At 31.7% G+C, this 6,114-nt stretch overlaps 1 long non-coding RNA gene across 2 annotated transcripts; it reads right to left on the reverse strand.

Moving 5' to 3' along the window:
* Nucleotides 1-475: 475 nt before the first annotated feature.
* Nucleotides 476-5,747, reverse strand: LOC124451180. 2 transcript variants are annotated; one of them, XR_006950355.1, is made up of 2 exons: nt 5,737-5,747; nt 476-703 (listed from the first exon to the last, which is right to left on the reverse strand). It is a non-coding gene; the product is annotated as an uncharacterized LOC124451180 (long non-coding RNA). The 2 variants fall into 2 exon arrangements; XR_006950354.1 differs by having other exon boundaries at nt 476-728.
* Between the last annotated feature and the right edge of the window lie 367 nt (nt 5,748-6,114).

Raw genomic sequence — 6,114 nt, forward strand, 5'->3', positions numbered from 1 at the left:
GCATGCGTTCAAAGTAGACAAAGAAAAATTTTTCAGTATACTACCACAAAGTATGTGATACGAATGGACCATGGTTATTAATCCTCTCAAACGTTCTCTGTACTATGCTGTCTTTGAATAAAGGGTGGTCGTTAACCATCGCGTAACGTATGCTGAGCTTACATTTATATCTAATATTATGTTTGATATTGTTAGGAAACGTATTTGTTAGAAAATCTTCCTTGTTAAATAATTATTTTTAGCTCTGTCTGCATGCTTTCAAGAATTTTTTCGTAAGTTAAAGATTGTTGATAAGAATCACAAAGTGAGTCGTATCCGCTTATTGAATCCAAAAGGCTGCTATTCAAAGCATGAATCAGGAAGAAAGGACTGCCTGTAACTATATTTCAGTGTTTTGTTAGCATTTCTCCACATTCTCATTGCTAACTTAGTTATATGCTCATAATAGCGATTCTCGTGTTGAAATATAGACAAGGTGACAAAATGGATTTTAATCATAGTTCTTGAAATAATTAGAATTTAGTTATGAATGCTTATGTTTGAGTACAACCAAATATTAGAAACTACAAAATTATCCTACGCCATTTTGGCATTGTGATTATATAAAAGCTAAAGTTTAAAAAATCGTTTACGACATTCACTCCTTCGCAGATATGAAGGATGTTTCATCATAAATTGGGTTAGCCTGATGCATGACTACCACCTGTCGACTCTGTTCTCTTGTCTCTCTAAAAGTTCAAAAGATAACATAAAAATTTAATTTAATTTATAATCAATAAGCTCCAAATAATTCTCAATGTTTGCAATAGTTCCATCTGAATATATTAATATCAGAATTCATAAGCGCAATGTATTTTTTTCGATGAGAGGTTGGGTCTGAAAGTTTTTATTCCGGATTTCAGATTCCGATATCGGAAGCCCGAATAGTTTTCACGGATGTGTAAATTGTTTTAAAGTTTCTGTTTACTTCCACTGTTTGCAGTGACAACGAGATATAGTTTGTGTGCACGTGACCTCAAGGGTTTATAGTACGTCATTTCGGGGAAGTGAAGAACCAACATTGCTTCCAGTAATGCAAAACAGTCCATAATCATAGAATCAGGAAACGCAGAAAGCTCACTCCATTGAATTTTCTTTTGAGCATATCTTATTACGCATTTGTTTACCATAATGGCGGGCCAGTCAATTGCCTGTTTTGAACTATAGGAATGTTAGCATGCGTAACTGCAGCCAGCACTTACGGAGTGAAGTGGCGTTTGTGTGTATTCCTTTAGTCTGTGCCATAATTACTCGATTATACATCCAAACTTTTAATGCCTTACGTAATTGTTTTTTCTCGTGTAAGTTAAAGCATATGTTTCTCGTCATTTGTTCCACGTAAAACCTTGCTTTGATGGCATTAATTTTCATTTTTGTGGTTTTTATTATTAGGTCGACTAAAGATGGCTGAACAGATTTGGGACCGGGAAAAGTTTTCCCCGTAAGTTTTGCTTTTTATCGTTAACATTTCTATGCTGTCTTAGACATTTCTATGCTATCTAGAAATAAAAAAACATTTTCTGTGTTTCTATGGAGTTATAGAAACACGCGGAAAAGTTTTCCCCGTAAGTTTTGCTTTTATCGTTAACATTTCTATGCTGTCTTAGACATTTCTATGCTATCTAGAAATAAAAAAACATTTTCTGTGTTTCTATGGAGTTATAGAAACACGCGGAAAAGTTTTCCCCGTAAGTTTTGCTTTTTATCGTTAACATTTCTATGCTGCCTTAGACATTTCTATGCTATCTAGAAATAAAAAAACATTTTCTGTGTTTCTATGGAGTTATAGAAACACGCGGAAAAGTTTTCCCGTAAGTTTTGCTTTTTATCGTTAACATTTGTATGCTGTCTTAGACATTTCTATGCTATCTAGAAATAAAAACATTTTCTGTGTTTCTATGGAGTTATAGAAACACGCGGAAAAGTTTTCCCGTAAGTTTTGCTTTTTATCGTTAACATTTCTATGCTGCTTAGACATTTCTATGCTATCTAGAAATAAAAAAACATTTTCTGTGTTTCTATGGAGTTATAGAAACACGCGGAAAAGTTTTCCCCGTAAGTTTTGCTTTTTATCGTTAACATTTCTATGCTGTCTTAGAAATTTCTATGCTATCTAGAAATAAAAACATTTTCTGTGTTTCTATGGAGTTATAGAAACACGCGGAAAAGTTTTCCCGTAAGTTTTGCTTTTATCGTTAACATTTCTATGCTGTCTTAGACATTTCTATGCTATCTAGAAATAAAAACATTTTCTGTGTTTCTATGGAGTTATAGAAACACGCGGAAAAGTTTTCCCGTAAGTTTTGCTTTTTATCGTTAACATTTCTATGCTGCCTTAGACATTTCTATGCTATCTAGAAATAAAAACATTTTCTGTGTTTCTATGGAGTTATAGAAACACGCGGAAAAGTTTTCCCGTAAGTTTTGCTTTTATCGTTAACATTTCTATGCTGTCTTAGACATTTCTATGCTATCTAGAAATAAAAACATTTTCTGTGTTTCTATGGAGTTATAGAAACACGCGGAAAAGTTTTCCCGTAAGTTTTGCTTTTTATCGTTAACATTTCTATGCTGTCTTAGACATTTCTATGCTATCTAGAAATAAAAACATTTTCTGTGTTTCTATGGAGTTATAGAAACACGCGGAAAAGTTTTCCCGTAAGTTTTGCTTTTATCGTTAACATTTCTATGCTGTCTTAGACATTTCTATGCTATCTAGAAATAAAAACATTTTCTGTGTTTCTATGGAGTTATAGAAACACGCGGAAAAGTTTTCCCGTAAGTTTTGCTTTTTATCGTTAACATTTCTATGCTGTCTTAGACATTTCTATGCTATCTAGAAATAAAAACATTTTCTGTGTTTCTATGGAGTTATAGAAACACGCGGAAAAGTTTTCCCGTTTTGCTTTTTATCGTTAACATTTCTATGCTGTCTTAGACATTTCTATGCTATCTAGAAATAAAAAAACATTTTCTGTGTTTCTATGGAGTTATAGAAACACGCGGAAAAGTTTTCCCCGTAAGTTTTGCTTTTTATCGTTAACATTTCTATGCTGTCTTAGACATTTCTATGCTATCTAGAAATAAAAAAACATTTTCTGTGTTTCTATGGAGTTATAGAAACACGCGGAAAAGTTTTCCCGTAAGTTTTGCTTTTTATCGTTAACATTTCTATGCTGTCTTAGACATTTCTATGCTATCTAGAAATAAAAACATTTTCTGTGTTTCTATGGATTATAGAAACACGCGGAAAAGTTTTCCCGTAAGTTTTTTTTATCGTTAACATTTCTATGCTGCCTTAGACATTTCTATGCTATCTAGAAATAAAAAAACATTTTCTGTGTTTCTATGGATTTATAGAAACACGCGGAAAAGTTTTCCCGTAAGTTTTGCTTTTATCGTTAACATTTCTATGCTGCCTTAGACATTTCTATGCTATCTAGAAATAAAAAAACATTTTCTGTGTTTCTATGGATTTATAGAAACACGCGGAAAAGTTTTCCCCTTAAGTTTTGCTTTTTATCGTTAACATTTTTATGCTGTCTTAGACATTTCTATGCTATCTAGAAATAAAAAACATTTTCTGTGTTTCTATGGAGTTATAGAAACACGCGGAAAAGTTTTCCCCGTAAGTTTTGCTTTTTATCGTTAACATTTCTATGCTGCCTTAGACATTTCTATGCTATCTAGAAATAAAAACATTTTCTGTGTTTCTATGGAGTTATAGAAACACGCGGAAAAGTTTTCCCGTAAGTTTTGCTTTTATCGTTAACATTTCTATGCTGTCTTAGACATTTCTATGCTATCTAGAAATAAAAACATTTTCTGTGTTTCTATGGAGTTATAGAAACACGCGGAAAAGTTTTCCCGTAAGTTTTGCTTTTTATCGTTAACATTTCTATGCTGTCTTAGACATTTCTATGCTATCTAGAAATAAAACATTTTCTGTGTTTCTATGGAGTTATAGAAACACGCGGAAAAGTTTTCCCCGTAAGTTTTGCTTTTTATCGTTAACATTTCTATGCTGCCTTAGACATTTCTATGCTATCTAGAATAGTAAATATGGATTTAGCACGAAAAGTGCGCTATATCCTATTTACTATACTATATAACCTTAAAACTTTCTTTATAACAGCATAAAATAAGACCATAGTTCAAAAGGCGTCCTCAGTAAAAGGTCATGTAAGAAAGCTGTGAAAAAGTCATTGTTTCAAAGGGTAAAATATGGAATCTATATGTTTTTAAAACTATCTTTAGAAATCAAGTGTTAAGAAAGCATCGTTTCGGAGGCGATCCGAGTAGCGCAAATTTTAGCGTAGCTAAAATTGAGCAGGGGATGGGATCGCCGAGAATCATGCGAGCTGGGGTAAAAATTCTAGCTTTAGCTAGAATTTTCGGCTCGCCCCGTTTTGTCCGAAGGACGACAGAGGCTTAAGAAATGCTCTTTAAAAACTATCTTTAGAAATCAAGTGTTAATAAAACATCTTTTCAAAATATGGAATCTATATGTTTTAAAAACGGTCTTTACAAACAAATGTTAAGAAAGCATCGTTTCGGAGAGGGCTCGGCAGCGCAGAGCACTTCGTGCTCGAGCAGGGGAATGGAGCCCTCGAGAATTCTAAGCGACGGTGGGGAAAATTTTCACGAAGTGAAAATTCGGAGCGTCCCCTTACATTCGAAGAATATTCGAAGAATATTCGAGAATAACAGAGGCTTAAGAAATGCTCTTCAAAACCGTCTTTAATAATCAAGTGTTAATAATCAAGTTAACAAGACCTGTCAGGCGCGTGTCTTAGTGCATGTTTTCAAACAATGGTTGTTTAATGTAATAGCACATTTCATCAGCGCATGTATAATAATCAAGTGTTAATAATCAAGTGTTAATAATCAAGTGTTAACAAGACCTGTCAGGCGCGTGTCTTAGTGCATGTTTCAACAATGGTTGTTTAATGTAATAGCACATTTCATCAGCGCATGTATAATAATACAATGTTGTACAAAATATGGAATCTATATGTTTTTTAATTTGTCTGTCAAGCGAGTGTCATATAATTTTGTTAAAAGTGTTTTAATAATTGTTTCAGGATTTTGAATTCTTTTGTATATCGCTTTTATAAACAGTTATGTGATATGTAGTCAAACATGAGGATTATTCTTCATCTTAAGTTTTAGCTTGATAGTTATTTTTAATAAATTTTTTAATTTTCGATTTCATCATTTACAAATTTTTTAGTTGATAGAATATTATCTTCTATAGTAGCCCTAAAATTTTGTGAAAACCATTAAATGACATAGATAATGTAGATTGATGTTGTGAATAAACTTGAATTTTGTTAATCCATTAAATGCTGCCAGCCATTTTCTTTTCCATTCGTCATAACCTAGTGAAACTGAAGATTTTGTTGTTCAATAATGAATAAAATATTATTATCTTTATCATCAACACAGTATACGTGATATAAATCTAGTAATGCATTAACTATCTTTTTTTCATTATCATTTGTTACTTTAATGATAAATTTTTTTTTAATCTTATCTGCCATAATATCTAATTTAATTGTTTTAGAGTTATCAGATGGATTTATTAATAAAAGTGTAAATTCAATAAATTTAAAATTTTTAAAATAAATTCTGATAATATTTTGTCGGGTATTAAAATTTTTATAATTTAATTGATTGCTATGGTACTACTTTTACCATTTACTCTGCTATCAATCTCATTCTTTGTATAGTTAGTTAAATTAGAAGTCAAAGCATACTTACCATCAGCTTGTGTTTTAGTATAATAGTTATTTAAATTAGAAGTCAAAGCATACTTACCATCAGCTTCAGTTTTAGTATAATAGTTATTTAAATTAGAAGTCAAAGCATACTTACCATCAGCCAGTTTTAGTATAATAGTTATTTAAATTAGAAGTCAAACATACTTACCATCAGCTCTGTGTTTTAGTATAATAGTTATTTAAATTAGAAGTCAAAGCATACTACCATCAGCTTGGTTTTAGTATAGTAGTCATTAAATTTACACTATCAGCTTGTGTTTTAGTATAATATTTATTTAAATTAGAAGTCAAA

Source organism: Xenia sp. Carnegie-2017, unplaced genomic scaffold (assembly GCF_021976095.1).
Source record: "Xenia sp. Carnegie-2017 unplaced genomic scaffold, XeniaSp_v1 HiC_scaffold_24, whole genome shotgun sequence".
Taxonomy (NCBI): domain Eukaryota; kingdom Metazoa; phylum Cnidaria; class Anthozoa; order Malacalcyonacea; family Xeniidae; genus Xenia; species Xenia sp. Carnegie-2017.